This window comes from Marmota monax, unplaced genomic scaffold (genome assembly GCF_021218885.2).
Source record: "Marmota monax isolate L192 unplaced genomic scaffold, Marmota_monax_Labrador192_F-V1.1 WCK01_AAM20220418_F8-fsc00081, whole genome shotgun sequence".
Classification (NCBI taxonomy): Eukaryota; Metazoa; Chordata; class Mammalia; order Rodentia; family Sciuridae; genus Marmota; species Marmota monax.
This window is the reverse complement of record NW_026695234.1, coordinates 6,434,922-6,458,758: the sequence shown is the minus strand read 5'-3', so window position 1 is coordinate 6,458,758 and position 23,837 is coordinate 6,434,922. Positions and strand designations below refer to the sequence as shown.

The window sequence follows — 23,837 nt, the reverse complement described above, 5'->3', positions numbered from 1 at the left end:
ACCACTGAGCCACAACCCAGCCCATAAATAAAATACATTATTAAAACTAATTTCCCATTTTTTTTACTGTTTAAATATGATTAGAAATTCTTAGTATTGCTAGAATATATGTACATGTGTGTACATATATTTATTTATCCCTCATTTTAGTAGACAGGACTAGTCCAAGTGATGCAAATAAGCTAGATAATTAATCTAACAGTTAAAGGACACATTCCATAAAGACGACTTCTGAAAAGGTTGACTCGATAATGAGATTTGCCAGTTCCATACCTCATAGAAAACTTCCCAAGCCACAGAGTACTCAATGCTCAAATACTGCCTTGGGAGAGAATCTCAAAGTCTCAAAAGTTATACTCTAAGAACTCAATTTAATTCCATTGAAAACTGCTTACTGAACAAGTGACTGGTTTACTGCACTGCCCGACCCCTGAGCAGCTCACTACTGGCCATGTGAGGGGCTCTTTAAGAGAAGGAAGCCTTACAGCCCTACAACAGCAGCTCTCAAGCTTTTTGGTCTCAGAGCTCCTCTTAAAAGACACTGAGGGAAAAAAAAATTACTGAGAACCTTCAAAGAAGTTTGGTTTATATAGGTGGTACATTTTAATATTGACTTTGAAATTAAATAAATTAAAATTGGAAATTAAAACAAAACTCTAAAAGGTATATACAAAGCACACTGTCAGACCAACTACATCATCACATAACATGTAGTCTCTGGAAATTATAACATGGATTCTTCATGTTATAACTAGAAGAGAAACTGAAAAATGAAGACTACCTTAGCAATTTCATGAAACAATTTTACATTGAAGACCCACAAAAAGAATCTTAGAGACTCTGGGGTGAAAGAATCAATTTTGAGAACAATTGCCCTAATGCATCACTATATGTAATGTGGCCAACTTCTCTCCTACGCACTTAGAATGGTTCCATATTTGGGAGAATTGAGAAAATAGTCACTGGCATTTTTATTTTTTCCTTCCTTCTACATAATTTGAAAATAATTTGGTTGTTATTCTAGCTTCTTTCTGATACAAGTATTTCAAGTTATAAATCTTCATATGAGTACTATTTCATCCCAGAGATCCTGATATTTTAAGCCTTTCTTATCACTTAGTTCAAAGTACTTTTTATTTACTTTTCTTATACTTTCTTCCTTGACCTCTGAGATATTAAAACATGTGCCATTTAATTTTAAAATAGTTGACATGTGAAGGTAAGGTTCTATATATCTTAAGGTGATTGATTTCTAATGTAATAAATCATGCAGGAAACACAGTCTGCATGATTTCAAATTGCATACTTCAAATATATACATTTTATTGTACTTTAATTTTACCTCAACAAAGCTATGGAGGAAGAAAAGAAAAGAAAAAAAAGTTGTGTTTGTTTGTTTTGTTTTATTTTTTTCTGTAGGGCTTAATTCTTTTATAGGACCAAGGTGGGAATAGTTGGCTTGAAAAGGAACTTAAATGTATTTGAAACCAGCCTTGATGAAATTTTTTTCTTTTAAACTTACAAGAAAATAGAATTATCTTCAGAAAAAATGGGTTTAATGAAACCCCAAACCAACACAAACTACATAAGCTGGGTCTTAAGCTAAACTTCCCAGGCACTAAACGACCATGATTAATAATGCACCACATGGCCAAGGTCAGAAGGTAGGCTAGCCACCATCTTGGGATGATCCTAACCTCTGCATTGAAACCAATTGCTCAACTGCAGTCCTTATTTTAGTTTTTAATAAACAGTTAAATCAAGTATTAAAAAACAAACCAAAGATAGATATTAGGAAAGAACTGATTATTTTATTCATTTTTATACACCAATCACAACCGTTTAAAAACATTCAGTTGTCAAGCCTAAGGAATGGCTGGGATAGAAGGGAACTGGCCAAATCCAGACAAGAGGACTCAACATGGCCGACAAAGAAAAGGGCCTATCAGTTCTGAATGAACCCCAAAGTAAGCATTTAACCATAATTTAAAATATCCAGTATTTGATAAGTGAGCAGTTGAACTTCCATTTTTCTGAACTTCTCTGAGCTGGATTACAGGGTGAATATAAAATAGCTAGTGCATTTACAATGTGTGCATGATTGAGAATGGAGGTCTTATCAAAAGTGGGAAAATATACCACGGAACATGTATTATTCTTGAGCACTTCTAAGTTAGAACACTGTGCATAATTAATAAGTGGTGTCTGAAGCAAAGGAAATTTTCTGGTGATTAGTTGAAATTCAAGGCATAGAAGGGAAATTTTCAAAGACAAAAAGGAAATGATTTCTCAGTTCCAATAATTCCCATCTGGTTAACATTTACCCTCTTAGAGAGCAGAAGTCCTAGATGTGTTTCTAACATCATAGACAACTCTCTTAGGCACACTGACATTTTTACTGTTGTTATTGTTGTTATTTTAACATTTACAAAGTGCCAACAATGTTTTGTATGGTTTATAGTATATTAAATCAACTCTTGGCCTGTCCATCGACCACTTAAATGAACTGAAACAAAAGGATGTTTGGAAAGAAAGAAAGAAAGAAAGAAAGAAAGAGAGAGAGAGGAGGAAAAAATGGAGGTGACAGTAACACTGAAAATCAGTAAGAATCTGATACAAAGTATCAGTATTCAATGTCTCATTTTCAGGCATTTATATTGACAAACTCCAGGTTTAAAAGAGAGATATTTTATAAAATACAACGCATGGCTTAATTCTAAGGTTAGAAAGTCGGTAAAAAATGATGCCCTGAAACTTGAATAGAGCAAAAGAAGACAAGGGGTTGAAGAAGAATGTTGGGCAAATGAGAGGTGCTTTTGATACTCTTTTTCTTGGAGGGAAGATGCTGGGGGTGGGTGGAGGGCTTGCTTCGGATGAAACTGAGGTCCTCACTGCATGCTGGAAGCACTCTACCACTGAGCTACATCCCCAGTCCAAGAGATGCTTCAAAAAGTATTAGAGATGGGTAAGTATAGGGTAAGAACTAAATGATTTAAGAAGAAGGTCTAACAGTTTAAAGTGGCAAAGAACAATATCTAAGAAAGTGGCATAGGACTGGCGTTGTGGCTCAGTGGTAGAATGCTTGACTCGCATGTGTGAGACACTGGATTAGATTCTCAGCACCATATATAAAACAACAAAATAAAGTCCATCGACAGCTAAAAAATATTTTTTTAAAAAAGTGGCATAAAGACAAAATAATCATTGTTACAGAACACAAAGAAAATTTAATAGTTGTAGTGGAAAATTAAGCTATATAAAAGATTAGATTTTAGTCCCAAAGAAGAAAGATTAGACATGTGGTGAAAGAACTTGGCAACGTGGCCTGAAAATGAGGTAAGAAAGAAGCAGAAAGCTGAATGAATTTCAAGATGAATGTTCTTAATGAAGTGCATGCTACTCTTTCCTGGAGTGCCAACTCATAGGTAAAAATAACATGGACTCACAGAAGGATTATGATCTTCCCAAGAACAGCATTTGTCAAGGAGCCTGAGTACTGTTTAGTACATTTAGATACAGCACCCAGAATACTAAAACTTTTTAAAGCATCAGCTGAAAAGCAGGTTTAACTCATCTGTCGTAACAAAACTTTCTTAAACCTACCCTAGGAGGACTTATTACATTGGTATCTACTAACCTTACAATGGCAATGCTGTTTTTGGTGAATAAAACCAGCAATGCTATCTGTATTAAATTGTTTCAAATTGTATTAATATGCCCCCAAGGTCCAATAAGATAGTCTGCATGAAATAGCAGGAGTTTGAGTGAGGAGGGAACACAGTAATGGTTGAAAAATTTTCTGAATTTTTTATCTTTGACATCTCCCCATTATTTGACAATGAAACTAAAGAAAAACAGGAAGCAATCTCCATTATCAGCATCTTACCCTCCTTATTTCTAAATCTTACTTGTCATGCATTCTTAAGAGGCCAGGAGTGTGAGTTAATTGTAAAGTTAATTGTAAAGAGGTGCATCTTTGTCAAACCATCTATTCCTAGTCTGAATGGTTATGGTACTGGGCTGTTTCCCCTATGTAATCCAAGGTTAAAAAGCCAGCTTCCCTGTGCCCTGCAGGACTCTAGAATCAACTACCTTCTGAGGGGCTTTCCTAATCACAGCTGCATACCAACACAGCTGGCAGATGATATCCCTCTGGAATTTCATCAAAATGGGAATGCTTTCTTTGTATGATGGCTTTTTGCATTTACTCTAGATTCAATGAGTTCCTTATATTTAGCAACCATTACATTTTCAATTAAAATAAATTTCATTTCCATAATGAATTTTAGCATTTCATGTGATGAATAGTGTATTTATATAACTCAAATCAATCCCTGGAAAGTCTGGTAAACATTAATTAATTCTCAAATTTCTAATATTTATTTTATAGATAGGTTTGGGATTATTGATTTAAAAAAACACTGCTGTAGGGGCTGGGGTTGTGGCTCAGTGGTAGAGCACTCGCCTAGCATGTGCGAGACCCTGGGTTCCATCCTCAGCACCACATAAAAATAAATAAAGATATTGTGTCCAGCTAAATAAATAAATAATATTTTAAAAAGACACTGCTGTAGAAAAAATTGATTCATGGTTCCATTAAAATATAACTCACTATTACGTGGATTAGACATAACCACATTAAATGTCAAAACACAATGACATTAAATACATGCTTAATATAACAGAATTAACATTTAACAAGAATGTCTGCTTTCCTTTAGCAGATTACATACATCCTCAATACTGACCTTCCATGAGATTCCTAAATTGATATTAGAGCACAAGTTTAGAATTTCAAAAAGCTGCTACAGGAGCTCCAAGAATTTTACTTAAAACTATCATGAGCTGAGGTTGTAGTTCAGTGGTAGAGCACTTGCCTTACAGGTGTGAGGCAATTGGTTTCATCCTCAGCACCACATGAAAATAAATAAATAAATAAATAAATAAATAAATAAATAAATAAATAAATAAATATATCATGTCCATCTACAACTAAAAAATATTTTGAAAAAACTATTAACTGTACTAATTGACTAAAAAACTGAATATAGTTAATAATAGTGAAGGGCTTTTTGAAACACTAAAAGTATCCACAGTTTAAGCAAAAATCAACCTATTACACTGTATGTTGAGACCTCTTTTACATCTTAGACAATATTATGGGCAGGGTATAAAGATTGGACACAAGTGTGCTCTCACACTGAACCACATCCCAGCCCTTTTTATTTTTTAGAAAAGCTCTTGATAGGTTGCTAAGGCTATCCTCAAACTTGTGATCCTCCTGCTCAGCCTCCCAGAGTCACCGGTATTACAGGTATGTGTTACCATACCCAGCTGAATTCATTCTCTTTTTAAAAATATAACCACAAACCATTATCGCACTTGAAAAACTGAACAATAATTAACTATTAATTCACATAACAACACTAAAAAGCAGGTACTATGATTATTCTTATCTTGCAGAATTTTCTGAGGCATATACCAAGGAAGAAATCTACCCAGGTTATACAACAGAAAGTTGCAGAGGCAGGATTTCAACCCAGGCAGTGAAGAACCTGAGCCATTAACTATGCTGTTTTGCTGCTTCTCAAAACTAGGTTTTATAGTAATGACCTTTTAAATATAAACACAGTAAAATGACTAGTCATGAAAGTAGGCAGCATTAGCTGGCAAAATTCTGAAATAGGGAAATATATCACAGTACTTCAACCTTTCTCCAACTTCTTTCCTCATCCTCTGCTGATATGCTCCATTAAATCTCTGCTACCTATTTTCATTTTACCTAGTGCCAATTATTATAAAGTTTTTTCTTCTCACTACATTAAGACAGATCACCATAATGCTAAGTGAAGTTAGCCAATCCCAAAAAAACAAATGCCGAATGTTTTCTCTGATATAAGGAAGCCAATTCATAGTGGGGTAGGGAGAGGGAGCATGGGAGGAATAGGCGAACTCTAGATAAGGCAGAGGGGTGGGAGGGGAAGGGAGGGAACATGGGGTTAGAAATGATGGTGGAATGAGAGGGACATCATTATCCAAAGTACATGTATGAAGACACGAATTGGTGTGAATATACTTTGTATACAACCAGAGATATGAAAAATTGTGCTCTATATATGTAATAAGAATTGTAATGCATTCCGCTGTCATATATAACAAATTAGAATTTAAAAATTTAAAAAAGACAGATCACCAGATGCAGTCCTACTCAAAATTAAATAATCTCTACACAAGTTATATTATGTATGCAGACAAATCCTAAGGAGACACCCCAATTATTCCAATACACACATATTCATGCCTTTGTATCATCTCCTCCCCACCTTCATGTGGAGCTAGAGGATATGATGAAGACAACAGTCATGTCAGTGCAACCCAGAGGGAAAGGATCTGTGGTGGCTTCTAAGACCTGCAGGAGGCCTCTCTCTATATGACCTGAAGGTGGCCCTTAGCCAACAGCTAGCAAAAAGCGGGGTTTCTCAATCACAAAGCCACAAGAAAATACATTCTGCCAATAATCTGAGTGACCTTGGAAGTGGATTCTTCCCTAGATAAGCCTCTGTGAAAATGCAGTTCACCTAATACCATGACTGCAACCTTCTAAGAATCTCAGCGAAAAGGACGTGGTAAGCCATACCAGGACTCCTGACCCACAGAAACTGTAACAAGTATGTGCTGTTTAGAGAGTTCAAGAATGTGAACAGATCTAAAGCTTTTTCTTGAGAAAAGCTTTGGCCCTAACTTATTATTGCAGCAAATCCTTTCTGTGTGTACATAGATAAGCTCTCTGACTGAAAAAGTAAATATGTCAAGCTCATTAGTTTTCAAAACAAAGTTGCTTTTGCCAATTGCAAAAATGCTATCAAAAGCATGTGTATCTAATAATTTCCTTCCAGATACTACAGTATTAGAAAGAAGAAAAAAGCATCTTTACAGTGGAGAAACCTGGTGAATACCCCTTCAACCAGGTGACTAAGTTACTATCAATGGTAATGTCAAGTTGGTAGTAAAAGTTCTTGGTATGATATGATAGAAATGGTATTTTACACCTGTTAGCAGTGTTTTATTCCCACAAAAATCTGTGACCTCAGTCTAATCATAGCAATGATATTAGATAAATTACATTTAAGGGGCATTCTACAAAACCCCTGACTAGTACTCCTCAAAACTCTCAAAGTCATCAAAAACAAAGTCTGAGAAACTGTTGCAGCCAAAAAAGCCCAAGGAAACCTGATGACTAAATGCAATAAAACACAAAGAGAGCACATTAGGTAAAACTAAGGAAATCTGAACAAAATATGAACTTTAGTTAATAATAATGTACCAGTATTGATCCTTAACTATGACAAAAGTATTATACTAATATAAGATATTAATAATAGGGGAAAGTGGTTGTAGGATAGTTAAGGTTTCTCAACTGGATTGCTTTCTTTTACTTATGGTGTAGATCTTAAATGTCATACATTGGAGGCTTGAGAAAATGACAAAAAGTGGCTGCATTATTTTACATTCTCACTAGCAATTCCAAGAGTAATCTAATTTTTTCCATATCCTCACCAAGACTTGTTATTGTCCATATGTTTATTATAGTCATGCTAGTGGTATCTCATTGTGGGTTTGTTTTACATTTTTCTAATGACTAATGATGTTGAACATCTTTTTATAAGTTTACTGACCAGCTGAATACCTTCTTTGGAGAATCAGACATTCAAATTTTTGGTTTGTTTTTCAACTGAGTTAATTGTCTTTTTAGGATTAAGTTGTTAAGAGTTTTATGTACTCAATATAAGTTCCTTTACCAGCTATAATATTTGTAAATATTTTCTCCTATTCTATTGGTTGTATTTTCACTTTGTGATAGTATTGTTTGCGGCAACAACAACAAAAAAAAGTTTTTAAGTTTACTACAGTCCAATTTATCTATTTTTCCCTTTGTCCTTTGTACTTTTGATGTCATATCTAAGAAACTATTGCCTAGTTCAAGATTAGAAAGGTTTACTCCTGTATTTTCTTTTAAGATTTTTATAGTATTAGCCCTTACATGTATGTCTATAGCCCATTTTGAGTTAGTTTTTGCGTATGATATAAAGCAAGGACCCAACGCCCCTTCTTTGCATGTAGATATCTACTTATCCCAACACATTTGTTGAAAAGACTCTTCTCTCTCCATTGAATTGTCTTGGAATCACTGTCAAAAATCAATGACCATAAGCATAAGATTTTATTTCTAGACTCTTGATTCTAGTCCATTGATCTCTATGTCGCTATCCTTACACCAGTACTACACTCTCTCATCCTCTTCCAGTTCTCAATATTCCAGACACTGAGAGTCATCTCCCTTGGCTAAGGTCAGTGTTTATTACACAAAGTCGTTTTAGTAAAGTTGTAAGTATCCAGTACAGGACCCAGGACCCAGGACCCAGGACCCATGTGTGGTACTTTACAAATGGTTAATGAACCAAACCTTTTATTATTTTTAAAGTCAATGAATAAAGCAAATATCAAAAATTGGTGTGTGTTTATATCCTAAATACCTCTTTTTAAAAAGAACTAAGGTAGTTTTAAAATCAAACACATAGAATAGGATAATTAAAAATAAAGGCAAATAAAGAGGTTCTTTCATCCTTATTTTTTTCAGAGCAACAGTGCCTTGGGAAACAAACAAATAGTTCCTGATCAGCAAACATGCAGTGGCTTCCTCAGCATCAAGTCCTTCAGGGGATAAGCAGCACATACATAAAGAAACTTCTGAGTATGAGAAAAGGCCAATCTGGTTGGGCTCCTCAAAGAATAAAGGATATAGAAAATTCTAGCCCTTACATCCCAAATCTTTGCTTTTAACCAAAAGAGGACGAAGAAAGCTAGGCTTTCTTTGTCCTCTCGGTCCTCCAAAGTAGGTCAGGTCTGTGTGTAATTATTGGGTTTCATATTACTTCAGAAAAGGAAGAGATGTCAATGCATGGAGGTTTTTAACAAACAGCAGATTCAGGCTGGGGAGAGGCAAAAAAAAAAAATAGAAAAGAAAAAAAAGAGCGTGTTCCTTTATTGCTGACCTAAAATAAATAAATAAACCTAAAAAGTCTTATTTTTAACAACAGTAAGCCAACTTCAAGACAGCTAGGATAAGAGGCCTAATTTCTCATTACAAGGCTAATGACCACTGAGGCTGAACATGTGGATGAACTCTCCTAGTTTCACCTTCTTCCTAGGCACGTTTCCCAGTTAGCAAGGATAATATAAAAACTCTGAAAAAATAATTCAAAATAGATTGACTGGAGGATTTTTTGTGCAAGAATGCATGCCAAAAGATTAATTAAGAACTAATATTTGGTTGAGGAGGTAGCTCAGTGGTAGAACATTTGGATGGCACCAGGGGGGAAAAATGAACTAGTATTTGCATTACCAAAATTCTTTCCTTAGAAAAAGAACCACTGCATGGTTTCTTTCAACAATGCACTTTAAAATTTTTTTCTGTGAGATGTGTCGTATATAAACCACAAGTCTTTATAAGCTCTCCCAGTCCACAGTTCCATACCCAAAGAAAAACCACTCTCCTGAAGTTTGTTAATTTTTTCTTTATAATCGTTATCATTCATCTGTGTGTGTGTGTGTGTGTGTGTAGTTTTTATTTGTTGGTTTTGGGTGGAGTTTTTTGTTGTTGTTTTCTGTTTTGTTTCTGGGCAGTATTGGAGATTGAATCCAGAGGAGCTCTACCACTGAGCTAGATCCCCACCTCTTTTTATTTTTATTTTGAGACAGGGTCTTGCTAAGTGACCCATGCTGGCCTCAACCTTGCAATCGTCCTGTCTTGGCCTCCCAAGTAGCTGAAATTACAGGCATATATCACCACACCTGACTAAATCTCTGTAGTTTTTATGAGAAACATCCGTAGTCTTCATGAGACTGATAGTTACTGCTAATGTAACTATCTATCACTGTGTAATAAACCACCTTCAAATTTCATAGATTAAAACAACAACCATCACTTTTTGCTCATATATTGGGTGATATGTTTAGGACTCAGAGAAGAGAGTTAGCCTCTGTTCCATGTGGCATCACCTTAGGTCAGCTGGACAGGGGGGTGGAAGATCCACTTTCAAGATGGCTTTTAATTACAAGGCAGCAAGTTAGTTCTGGCTGTCAGCTGGGAACCTAGCTGGTGCCATTAGCCTAAGGTCTCAGTTCCTTTCCATATGGATCTCTCCATGTGTTTCTTCACAGCACAGTGATGGGTTTCAAGAATGAGCATCCCAAGAAAATAAGGAAGAAATGTGTGCTATTTTTAGGACTTAGCCTCAAAAACCATATAATCTCACTTCCATCATGTTCTTCCGGTCACAGCAATCACAAAGGTCTGCACAGGTTGAATGAAGGACACAAAGACTCTATTTCCCTTTGAAAATTTTTTTTTCTCTTTTATTGTTATTTTTTAAATGATCCACAAGAAATATTTTATATATGAAGTGAACATGTAAACTTATTTCCTTCCCAGATAATTACCAATTATCTAAAATTAGATACTAAATAATCTTTCTCCTTCTCAATAATTTATAATGCATTTAAATCTCATACACAACTGGGCCTAAATAGAATAATTCTATAGAGTGATCTACTCTTGTTAATGTCTCAGTGCCTGATAGAGTACTTCTCATACATTATCTTTAGAGTTCAAAATTCAAACTTTGCTTCTCTCACCTACTTTTTCCAGACTTTTCAAACACCTACCCCTATCATTCCATGAGATCCTTACTAAAATTACATTTTTTAAGAACAATATATTTCCTCATTAAAGTGTCTCTGCTTTTTTCACAGTTCTTATAGTTTTGTCATTTTTTCCCTTTAGGTCTTGTGTATTTCTCACTAAAATTATCCTAAGTTTTCATATCTGTGCAGCACTCATGAATGGCATTCATGAAATGACTGGTTATCTTTTATTTCAACATTTGGGAGAACTCAAGTATAAAATTCACTCTATTTAAGTGAGGATATAGAAAATTTCACACATGGTGTCACCATTTTGTTTTCTTTGAATTCTTATTACATGTTCACATAAAGAATTACCTGGTGGTCTTCTCTTTTCTCTGCAGCTCAAAAGCATGCTAGTAATGAAAGCTAAGAAAAACTAACTACACTGAGAGCTCTGGGGATCAGTCTTCTGTTAAATAGATAAACAGATATGACCATTGCTATAAATATTAGAATGAACGGGAGTATTTTCACCAATAAAAATGACCAAACATATAGAAGTTGAAGAATTTCCCTTTCATATAAGGTACCCGGTACACCTTCCAAGTCTACAGTACACTGTGTAATTGAATTTGAACACTCTTCATTTTAAGTCATCCCTGGAAGTGGGTAATTTTGCAAAGCCAACAATTCTTTCTGTAGTCATTTCTGCACTGACACCAGCTCCTAGGCCTCTGCCATCCAGGAGAGCACCTGGAGGAATGATGAGAACAGAGTCCTGGCTCAGGTACCTAGGCCTCTGCTGTCCAGGAGAGCATTATGGGCAAGGTTCTAGAAGAGCACACAGTTCTAGAAACATTGTTGTAGCCCTACCTGGAAAATATAATCTTCCACATCTAATCAAGTGATAGTTGCTTGTTTTCTTGTGCAAATTCACACCTCTTGCAACTTCCATAATAAAAGTTCCTTGAAGTCTATCTCTAAAGTATGCTTCTGTAGAGATATGAATTTGATTCTCCCCAGACACTGAGGATCACAACCAACTGGGAGCCCTTTCACTAAGTTTTCAGCTAGAGATTCTTAGCCCTCACAGGTAATAAGAAATCTGGCTGACAACTCACATGAGTATGTGTGTCAGCTTAAGCAGTGTTATGGTTTGGATATGAGGAGTACCTTCCAAAACTCCTGTGTTAATACAGGAATATTCAGAGATGAAATGATTAGATTGTGAGAGCTATAACCTAATTGGTCCAATCTAGTTTGAATGGAGTGACTGGGTGATAACTGTAGGCAGGTGAGGTATAGCTGTGGCCCCTTTCCCCGATTTCCCTTCTCTCCCTCTCCTCTTCTGTCCCCACATCCCTCCACTCTCTTCCAGACTGCCATGAGAGGAAACTTCCCTCCACCACCCTCTTCTGTCACAATGTTCTGCTTTACCTTAGGCCCAGAGCAATGTCTGTCAAGCATGAACTAAACCTCAGGAACCATGAGCCAAAATAAATTTCCCCTTCTCTTATCAGGTATTTTGGTCACAGTGACACAAAGATTTTTTTTTCCCCCTTTCAACCCAGATTCAAGAAAATAATAGGTAATCTGCAACCAGAGCATCCGAAGCATGGTTTTTTCTGACTCATCCACTGAGGACTTTATCCCTCCAGGATTCCAATCATGCCCAGGGCAGTCTCTACTGTGCTAGGGCACTAAAATTTTCTGTATTCCTTCCCTATGTTCTAATCCAGTTTGAAACAGCACAAACACCACCTTATGAGTTTATGCTATCTACCTTGTGAAATCATGTTTTCTGATCTTTTCAGGACTTCAATTATTTTCCTTATAATAATTTCAGAATTTCACATCCATTTTATATGTATTCATATATTTCCCCCTTCCCTAGCTCCATTTAAAAGTGTATGCTCCAAAGGCATTTCTCTGTTCATCTAATTGACCATATTACTTAAAACAACAACAACAAACTTACCTACTCCCAGTAATGGGGATTGAACCAAAGGCACTTTACCACTGAACTATATTGCCAGCCCTTTATGTTTTTTATTTTGAGATGGGGGTTAGGGGAAGGGGGGTCATTAAGTTGCTGTGGCTGGCCTCAAACTTGCAGTCCCCCTGCTTCCTCCTCCCAAAGTGCTGGTATTACAAGCATGCAATACCATGCCCAGCTCATCATTCATTTTAAGACAGTTTATTGATTAAAAACTGATCAATAATTTCAGGAATACATCTATATTTTTAAAGGCAGTTATATAAAGTACTATATATCACTTGAATGGAAATACTTTGAAAATATCTTCAATCAATATACTTCTGCTTTTTAATATTTATTTTTTAGCTTTTTAGGTGGACACAATATCTTTATTTTATTTTTATGTGGTGCTGAGAATCTAACCCAGGGCCTCACGCATGTTAGGCGAGTGCACTACCACTTGAGCCACATCCCCAGCCCCAATATACTTCTTATAAAGCAAATCTTAGGGAACCTAAGGACACTAATTTGTGCTCCATATTGTTTATACTTACAAATATTATTGGGGTTTATGTCCTATAAATATTGTAAACCTTTTTGAGAACTGCATTATAACCCATGAAAAAGGGAATTTTACTGATTTAAAAAGAAAAAAATCACATTATTTTTAGGGTCCATGTTTTAAGTTTTTTGTATTGTGAACAGAGATAAATTCAAGTTCTCTTTGGCAAAATATAAATCAAGCGTATTCAAAATGTATATGCATTTGTGTGTAACAGACACTCATAATATAATTTTTCAAATTAACCCACAGTAGTTTTCCAGATTCAAAGTAGCAGTTCATGGGGTTGCCAGTGGGTAATGAGGCAGTAAGAAAACCACCAGGATGCAACCCTATAAATGTCATATCTCCTTACTATGCTAAAAGCAATAGCTACAAATTACCCCATATTCCTAAAAAGATGACAGCCAAACTCTTACACCCCATAGGAGAAATGGCTATTATGGCTATTAGTTGGCACTGGTGGGAGGCTTAACAGCAAGCCACCAGACAGACCATTTACTGTTCTTCATCTTGTGCAATATATTACCTTTCCAGCTCAGCCGGTTAAACATCACAGTGGTCCACAAGGGATGGCAACATGGAAGCAAATTCCAAAATGCAGTTTACCCTATAGGCAGCATGCATTTCCAGATTTCTTCATTCTACTCTATTTCATTCCCCTCTGGGTCATAACAGAACTTGGCAGATGTTAGAATTTGCTATGTATAAACTCTGGAGCTCATTTTGGTGCTGGCAAAAATGGCTGTTCTGTGTACTGATTTGGATTTGCTATCTTGGGAATACCTACAGTTTCAAAAAATATCTTAGGCTGTTGAAACAAACAAAAAACTTGGGGGAAAAAAGGCACACATCACACATCCCAACACAGGCTTACAAGTCCTCTGAGATCATCCTTCTCTTGACACCAACAAAATGCCAAACCCATTATGCAATTGTGGTTTCTTCTAATAATGAAGAAATTAATAGCTCTGGATACAAAACGTAGATAGCTATATCCTGAGACATTCTCCTAGACTTGGATTTCTATGTATAGAGTCCAAAAGTACCAGTTACCACACTCCCAAGAAGGGACCTATGAAAAGGTTTTTTGTTTGTTTGTTTGTTTGTTTGTTTTTAATTCACTGACAATCTTTCTCCATAGCAAAACTTCAAAAATGTCTTTCTGAAGAGTTTTTCTACATGTGAAAAGAGTTTGCAACAAGTCCCTCTTGTAAACCAGTTTGTATTTACCGATTTAACAGAATTCATCAATATTGGATTTCATCTCAAACCTTAACAATTATTTCTTAATGTTAGATAATAATAATATAATAATAATAATAACAAGGAAGAGAATAAAGTACATAACCTATTGATATGTTAACAATTTTCAAAGTAAAGCTAAAAAAAGGTAACTGCTGAGTCTGAATTATAAGTGATCTGACATGTGCAGATCTGGGGATCAAAGTCATTTTCTCTGGTTTTAGGCAATGTAAACCTAAGTCATAATGCAATAATGAAGTTTCCCATCTGGGTAATGAGGGTCTTCATATAAATTAGTTACAGTCTAGAAATTAATTATTTTATAGTTGAGTTTGCTGTTGTAAATCAATATGATATTTGTCCATCTGGACATTGAAATGCTAGTCAGTAGAATGGTTCACTAGAATTCATTCTGCTCTGGGCTGCTTTACATCAAACTATGCACCCATTTAGTCACTTGTATCTTTGAAAAGAACCTTTACATACATCAAATAAAGACATGTAAGAAATTTAAACCTGCATTTATAATACTGGAGAAACTGAGTTTTCTTTTTCTAAATTCCACATTTGGAGAAGCTATTGCTAAAAATGAAACAAAATAAAACATAGTCCTTAGTTTAGATTAGAAATACAAGTAATACCTCATTAGCAAATAGAATAACTACAAATTTTTTAAAAGCCTCATTTACTCCTGCATAATAAGACGAATTCACTGACCTAGAATTAACCCCAAGCCAGTATTTCAGACATAGGCTTTAGGGAGATAATCAGTTTATAATTTCAGGTACCTCTGCCTGTTAAGGTCACATAACCAGATCTGGGTTCCTACTGGACGGCAGCTCACTTCATTTAGGCGAGCAACCCATCAAAAGCACCAATTATTCTGAAAAGAAAAAAAGTATCAATGTATCTGTTATAGTTTAAATATATAAAGCTTTTTTCAATCCACTCTTTCCCCTTTCTCTAAAGAAAAAATTTTGCTGTTGTTGTTGTTATTTAATTACACCCTAAACCTTTTACTTGCAAGGTCTAATGGACAATTTCAATGTCCTTTACAGTGAAGAAAGAAGAAAGAGGAAAGAGACTGAGGATGGCCAAGTGAATAAAATTGGAATCCCAACTCTGCAATTTAGTTTCTTCTCTGTAACAACTATTTTAGTTCAGTTGATTAAAATGTAAAGTGACTAGAATAGTAGCTGACATGGAAGACATAACTAGTGATACCAGCTGTACATACTATTGCTATTGTCATTGTTGCTTTCATTATTATTATTAATAATAGTAGTAGTAGTAATACTAGTACTACTGTTACCACTACTATCATCATCATCATCATCAAAATCATCATCATCATCCCTGATCAGGCCTCTACCCCATTTTCTGGTAATTTTAAACTTTTATCAATTTCTTTAAGCCTTCTAACCTCAGACCTCTACCTTTCAACAAATGACCCAGTCTAATACTTAATAGAGAAAACAAATATGAAGATCTCTCTCAATTTCTCTTCTATCTCTACCCATGTTCATCTACTCAAACTTCTCTCTTCTCTTTCATCCCAAAAGAAGCAGGTTTTTCCTCCATCCTTAGACATGCAATAAGAGTACTATAAGACTCATTGGCTATTATCACTAGCTAATGTCATTATCATCATCCTCCTCAAACAAAAAGAACAGCAATTTCCAAACTGAATTACAGAAGACTGATTGATACTCTAACTTCAGAGTTGGCCATTATCAACACCCAAGCAATTATGAAGTGTGGCTCCTGGCTTATTGTATTACTCTTCTTTTTAAGCTCAAAATCCATTTACCTAGAATAAATAAGGACAAGTTATAAACAAATACATAAATAAATAATATATAAATCTACTAGGTCAAACTCATAGAAATAGTAAAATGATGGCTTTCAGGGGCTAAAGAAAGAAAAAATAAGGGGTTGTTTAATGGACAGAATTTCAGTTTTCCAAGATGAACAAAGTTCTGGGGATCAACTGTACAACAATATGAATTTTATTTAACACTATTGATAGTATATTTTTAAATGGCTATGATGGTAAGTTTTATGTTATGTGTGTCTTAACACAAAACAAATAAACAAGAGAGCCAATTAAAATGAACAAACTGGCACTAGCTAAGTGTCACCCCACTATGAGCCAAACTAACTTTTCCCCTGACTTCATTTTCTGGAACCCTATTCAAATTAGGCTTAAAACTCATTTGGTCATTACACACAAATTCCTGACAAGCATCTAATGGAATGTACTTATCCTACATCTTTATAAAAGATATAAAAGGTAGTTTGGTGCTGAGTTACATATTTTAGGTTAGGATTGAATATACCTTGAGATATAACAAATACATCTGACACCAGCCAGCAAAAATAAACATAAAAATAATTTTTCAAGAATACTACTGACGCTTCCCATTGAAATCTTCTGACATCTGTACACTGGATTCTCGGGGCAGAAGCATGGAAGAAAATAAACATGTACTGGGAAGCCCTCTTAACAGCACCTGCTCTAAATTCACCAAACTTACTTGAGATACAAACATTTATAAAAACGTTGGTTTACATAAAGACCATCTATTTTTAGAGGGGAAATATGCAATAAAACTAGCACAGTAACAAATTAAAATGATGGGAGAGGAAACAGCAGTAACTCACTTCAATCAGAATAAGAAATTGTACCTTTGATTATGATTTTTTAAATGTTAGCTGGGCATGGTGGTGCATGCCAGTAATCCCAGCAGCTCCAGAGGCTAAGCAGGAGTATCACAGGTTCCAATCCAGCCTCAGTAACTTCGTGAGGCTGTAAGCAACCCTGTGAGACCCTGCCTCAAAATAAAACACGAAAAAGGGTGGGGATGTGGCTCAGTGATAAAGCACCTGGGTTCAATCCCTGACACCAAAAATGAATAGATAGATAGATAGAAATTTTAAGATGAATAAGGACTGCGGATATAGCTCAGTGGTAAAGGTCCCTGGTTTCAATCCCTAGTACATTAAAAAGAAAAAAAAAAAAGTTAAACATTCTTTACTTCAAGATGTTAAAGAAAGAATTACAGCCTTTGGGATAGGAGTCCTGTCCCGTGTTCCTTTGCTAGCAAAGCCATAAAACTTTTTTCCTTTTTCTCAAAAAAAAAAGTTAAAGAATATGTAGAAAACAGTGTGTCAAAACTCATGAGAACAAAGCTGTTTTGGTTTTTGTTGTTTTGTTCACAGGGTTTATCTATGGTTTAGGTAGGACAACTCTCACTAACATAAAATATGTATATATATTTTAAAGAAGTTACCTCAACTGAGAACCATATAATAGTATAACCCTAAAGATCCTTGGAACTATCTTATTCTAACCCTACACCTTTGTTTCATGGGTAATGAAACTAAAGCTCTGAGGGGATAAGTAAAATCTAAATTCAAAATAAATTATAAGATTCCTGGCATGTAAAAATTCAGTAATTTTCTAATACACTGCTAATTTATGAGAATAGCCACAAAATATTAGAAGCTGGGGAGGGGGGCAGATTACTAAAATGTATGGGAATTTTATGAAGAAAAATACAAGACTTTACTAAAGAACCTAAAAGAAGAAAAATGCCAGTTTCCTTAGATAGACCAAAAGTTGAGAAGATCTTAATTCTCCCTCCCAATACCTAAATAATCCACACTCTCCCTTCCAAATGAGAGTACAATGAATCAAAGAACATTCTCTTACGTTGCGGGTAATGGAAAAAGGACACAGGAGGAAAAATATGGGAGTAAACAAAGAAGATATTTCATCCCAAGGAAGGTACTGGGGACTGAACCCAGAGATACTTTTTATTACTGAGCTACATACTCAGCCCTTTTCATTTTTTATTTTAGGATGTTATTTTACTAATTTGCTGAAGTCTGGCCATATAAGATTCTAGTCTACAGTGCCAGCAGCATATTTTCTTTCTACATTCTTTTTTTTTTTTTTTTAATAGTTCAAGTTCCTCATAGATAGGTAAGTGTTGCCACACAGTTCTCTATGCTTGTATTTAAAATGGGAGAGTTCTTTAAACATGGGAAGTGAACTTTGGAAATAATGTGGGCAGGCCAGAAACTAATTTAACATTATAACTTTATAGCACACCATACAGTTATTTAAGGCCCTGAAACTCAGTATTCTTCCTTTCTGCCTCTTGAAAACGAGAAGGATGCTGATGGTTTAACACCAATACCAACTCTCTTTCTAAATCTCAGGAGCAATCACTAAGAACCAAGTTAGCCCTCTGAGACCTCCAGAACCAAAATGATACAGTATTGGTAAAACCCTAATAAAAGTTATAAGTCAAAAGTAAAGGCAACCCAAGTTGTTGTTACTTTTTTTTTTTCAATTAGTATCCTAGAAGGGGTTGAGCAAATAAAAATGAAAAACTAGATCTGACCCTGTGTGAGACTATTCACTTCCTATTCATTTCCAAAATAAAATCTCATGTGCAGATTTTGACACATGAAGTAGGCTAAGGCAGGGCAAGAAACAAAAGTAAATATTTAAGTGAAGCAAGAATTTCTGAAAGTTTAACTCAAAAAGGTAATTATAAAAATACGTGTAAGGGCTTTAGATTTAAACCCAACTTACTGGGAAGTAGGCAATTGAAATTTATATTCTAATAATTTCTGAGTCTCAAAATTATACAATAAAAGATCCAAAACTGTTAAAATTTCAATTTGAAAAGTGTTGAGGTTTTTTTTTTCCTTCACTCAGAGAGAGAGAGAGAGAGAGAGAGAGAGAGAGAGAGAAATTAGAAATAGTAGGCATGCTGTGAGAAGGTAACAAAATGTTCTGTATTTTAGAGGTGCCGTCATGTAAAGAAGGCTATGACTGAACACATTAACTATGCAAGCTTGTTGGCAGCAATACAACATGATACTTACCACACTGATCACTGAGGTGTTCCTGTGGCCAATTACCAGCAAATCTGCACTAAGTCTAAAATTCAGAAGTGAGAACTTTACTGAATAAAACTATACCAGCCAAATGTCTAGACTTCAGGAGGAAATCTGTCAATATCAGAATAAGTCAGTGCCCGGTTCAAAGAATGAACTTTGTTTTCCCTTTAAAAGACAACTACAGAGAATGCTGCTAAACGGAGTACAAAGGTTAGAATGCTCAACCAAAGTTGGGTCTAACCTATGCACAGTAATGAGTAAAACAAAAAAATCTAAATTCAGAATATATAACTTCATAACTTAGTTTAGTACAAATTATTTTACTGACAGTAGAAAAAAGGTACATTTAGGGGGAAAAAAACATTAATTTTCCTTGGTTTCTAGTTTCTTCCAGGATATAGAACAAAAGACCAGTAAACTACAGCCCTAAGAACCAAACAGGGACAGCCTCTTTGGCTTCCAATTCTTAAACATTAGTGTTCTTTAAAGCTTTCAGCTTAGGCCACAACTTACTCAGTCACTATTCCCAGACCCTCATCTCCAGGCTTCCCTCCTCCCAAACTTCATACTTCCAAAAGGTATCTTAAAGTCAGCCCATCCATAATTAAACTGATCACATTTTCTCTTCAGCCAAATCTCCTCTTCTGCATGCTTGTCACCTAACAGCATTTTCTGGATAAAGTAATGACTTCCTAATTAATCCACTTACAAGATCTCCCTCTGTCCTTTCTAAAACCACTAATCCTTCATATTCCATTAATTTTCTTCTATAATGAAAGTTGTATTACAAAATATCACTATTTATTACCTACATTTCCTGTTTACTTTGTGTTAAATGCTGTCCTTTCATATAATGTCTCAAGCAATTTGACTCTTAAAACAACTCTTTGAGATAGACAACATCATATACATTTTACACACAAGATCAGAAAGATAGCTAGTTAGTGTGAGACTACCAATATCAGGTATTCTTAATCACCACATAACACTTCCACATTAGAGAATGCTTTTTTGAAAAAAAAAAAAAAAATTGAGGGAATAGGAAGAACCAGGTATAATACTATCAATCTAATACCTAAGTCACAAAGTCAAACAGTATCAAACAATCTGCCTTCAATCTCCTTTAAATACATCTTCTAATATTCCCTGTCACTGTCCCCTTCCTCATCCCCATTACTTTTTTCTACTAATCACTGCACATGACTAGTAATCCTCAATCTCCTCATAACAGGTTTATAGCCAGTTTTTTTAAATGTAGTTTTTCCTGACTTCTTCAGGCAAAATTAATTCTTCCCTCCTCTTGTTTCTATGGCAGCTTTTCACTCCTAACTTACAGCACACACATCTATATACATATACATTCAAACACATATTGCCAATTTTATTAAAGACCACTAAAAAAGAAAATAACCTTATCTTTTCATATATTTGTATACATATACATTTATATTGCAAATTCTTACTATTTCTATTTCTTCCTTTCTCATCCACTGTTATAGTTTGGGTGTGTGGTGACCCACAAAGGCTCATGTGTGAGACAATGCAAGAAGGTTCTGAGAAGAAATGATCGGGTTATAAGAACCTTAATAACTGAGTGATAACTGAAGACAGGTGGAGTGAGGCTGGAAGAGGTGGGGTATTGGAAGTGTAGCATGGCTTTCAGGCATATATTTGTTCTGGTGAGTCGAGTCACTCTCTCTGCTTCCTGATCACCACCTGAGCTGCTTCCCTCCACCACACTCTTCCACCGTGATGCCCTGCCTCATCTTGAGCCCCAAGGAATGAAGCCTGATGTCTATGGACTGAGACCTCTGAAACCATGAGTTCTCAAATAAACTTTTCCTCCTCTACAGTTGTTCTGATTGGGTCTTTTAGCTACAGCAGCAAAAAAGCTGAATAAATCATCCACTTCTTACAGATACACCATACACTCTACAACATTACACACATACACACACACACACACACACACACAAGCCAAAGTACAATACTGCCAAATGTAAAAGTAAAAGATATGGCAACCAGCACTACAGTTAGGATCAACCATGTTAACTAGACACTGTATCACCGTATTTAAATTAGGACTTTTTTACTATGCTTTAGGTAATATATATGGTCCTCTCTGCTCAGGACAGTGGCTGATAGTGCAACGGAATTGAAAAGATCAAAGAACTGGGATTCACAAGTATCACTAAGGGACCAAAGGTGAACAACAGGTATACTTCTAGAGCTGTACTTACTTTTTCCTCCCCACTGTAATAGAAAAGATTTTCAAAGACACAATCGTTTAAAAAGTAACATAACTCTATAATAACAATTTATAAAATTCACACCATTTTCAGATTGCTTTTCTTCTCTTACATTTCTAAAGTGGCTTAATCAGGGGCTGGGGTTGTAGCTCAGTGGTAGAGCGTTTGCCTAGCATGTGTGAGGCACCGGGTTCAATCCTCAGCACCACATATAAATAAATAGACAGGTGGATAGACAGAGAGATAGATAAATGTGTTTAAAAATACAATAACATTTAAAATTTTTAAAAATAAAATGGTTTAATCATAGGCTACCAGTTTAATTTGGAAATATTTTCTTTGTTGCTGTTTAACTTAATGAAACATTAGAAACAACAGAATAAATTCAGGCCTTTTAGATTGACACCAAAATACAGGTTACTTAACTTCTGAAAGTGATTTCTTTTCTGTCCCTATCCTTCTAATACATTCTAAGAAACATACAGGAAGTTCTATTTAAGAAAATATAAATATTCCTTTGGTGCAATACTAAAACAGCAATGAAAAAAAAAAAAGCTCCAGTAATGGGAGGAGAATGGAGTGGAAGAGGGGCTGAAAAGACGTCAGCAGGGCGCTAGGGGAGGCCAGGTTGTCTAGGAAACCAAACAGTAAAGAATAAGAGGGGAAATCATTAGTTGAAAAAACCTCTGAAATGCTTTTACAGGAGCTCAATCTCTCATTCTAAAAGACACAGCGAAGAGACGAACTATCACGAACGTAAAAGGGAACCCAGAATCCACTGACTGCCAAGCAACTGCCTTTTCTAAATTACTCAGTACACATTTATCCATCAGTGACCACACACAAACTAGAAATCCACGATGAATCTTCTGACAGCTTAAACCCAAGATACACACATGTTTGCAATGTATTTTTTTAAAAACAGCTTCTATCAGCTTAGCACTTAAGTACAGGTATAACAATATATTTTAAAAGACATAAATATAAAAAAATTCCTGTTTATAACATGACCTAGAAAAGAAACTCAGGAAACTAGAAACATTTAGAAATTAGCCAGCCTTAAAATTGTCTAAAGTTGTTATAATTTGTCACAGTTTTGATATTAAAATGTATTCTTTGCCAGTAACCAGTAACTGGTTTCAAAAAGTTTGAAATGGACAAAAAACTATTTGAAATCCCTAAGCCAAATCTTTGTTCTAAAACATTAAGCCATGTTGTTGGTCAGGGGATAGAGAGTGAATAAGGAAAAATATTACACAGAAGAAAATAATGTTGATCTTATTTTCTCTGGAAAAAAAATCTTATTTTCTAAATAAAACACATTTTATAAGAGAAACCATGGTTTCTAAAGCCAGACTGACTGTTCTACTCCTTATTAGCTTTGTGACCCTAAGTAAGTTATTTGTCCTTACTTTGCTTCAGTTTCCTCACTTGTTAAGGTGAGAACAGTAATAATATCAAATTCTCAAGGTAGTTTTCAAGTTTAAATGAAATAACCATTAGGGACAAACAGTGCTTGGTAAGGATTCGATAAGTGGTTATAAAATCCCTTTGAGATTATCTAATTAATTTCCTTATGATGACCATTAATATATACTGCAGTATATAACTAACCTCTATAATACCATTGTCAGACTCAACTTCCTAAAACACTCCTTTTATAGTGCTCCAGGAATCTGTGTTTACTCACAAATTCAGACTGATGGATTTTAAGATCTTCTCAAAGCTGTTCCCATACTCCTTCTGCAATTGCTAGCCCCCAAACAATCTGTTTTAGTCCTGACACTCTCCGCTCTGCCTCACATAAAACATCCCAATTTTTGTTTCCTTCTTTGCAGCACCACAATTTAAAAGGCCCACTTTCCAGGCACTGACCTCTCATTCCTACTTCCTACTTGTGCAAATCTTATCTACTCTTCTAGCCATGTTCAGAGTGTTTGGGAAGATTCCAACATTCTGATTCCCTAGTGAATATTCCTAGTCTTCTCACGAACTAGCTCCTGAGAATAAACTTATACTATTCTCTAGGTGAGTCTGTTAGCCCTAACTCAACAAGATAATAATCTCCTTCAAGGCAGGGAAATGTATCTGCATTAAAAATTTATCCACAGTATCTAGCAATATACTGTGCACTTGATAAGCCTTTTACTTGCTTCTTTTCAAGAAAAAAATAAATAAATATTTATTTATTTATTTTGGT

The 23,837-nt window shown here is 35.3% G+C and overlaps 1 protein-coding gene across 7 annotated transcripts in view; it reads right to left on the bottom strand.

The window, feature by feature from the left end:
* The window catches only part of Sik3 (SIK family kinase 3), a 243,456-nt gene that overhangs the window by 120,982 nt on the left and 98,637 nt on the right, over window positions 1–23,837 (bottom strand). The window contains exons 1-2 of one of the 7 annotated variants that reach the window (XM_046438720.2): window positions 19,374–22,011; window positions 15,260–15,354 (exon numbers count right to left, since the gene is read on the bottom strand). The exons of 4 other annotated variants lie outside the window; for them this stretch is intronic. The gene's annotated coding sequence lies outside the window, so the exon portion shown is untranslated. Of the gene's footprint in view, window positions 1–15,259; window positions 16,585–19,373; window positions 22,012–23,837 lie in introns of those variants that run through there. 2 more of the 7 variants (XM_046438719.2, XM_058577095.1) reach the window with 2 other exon arrangements.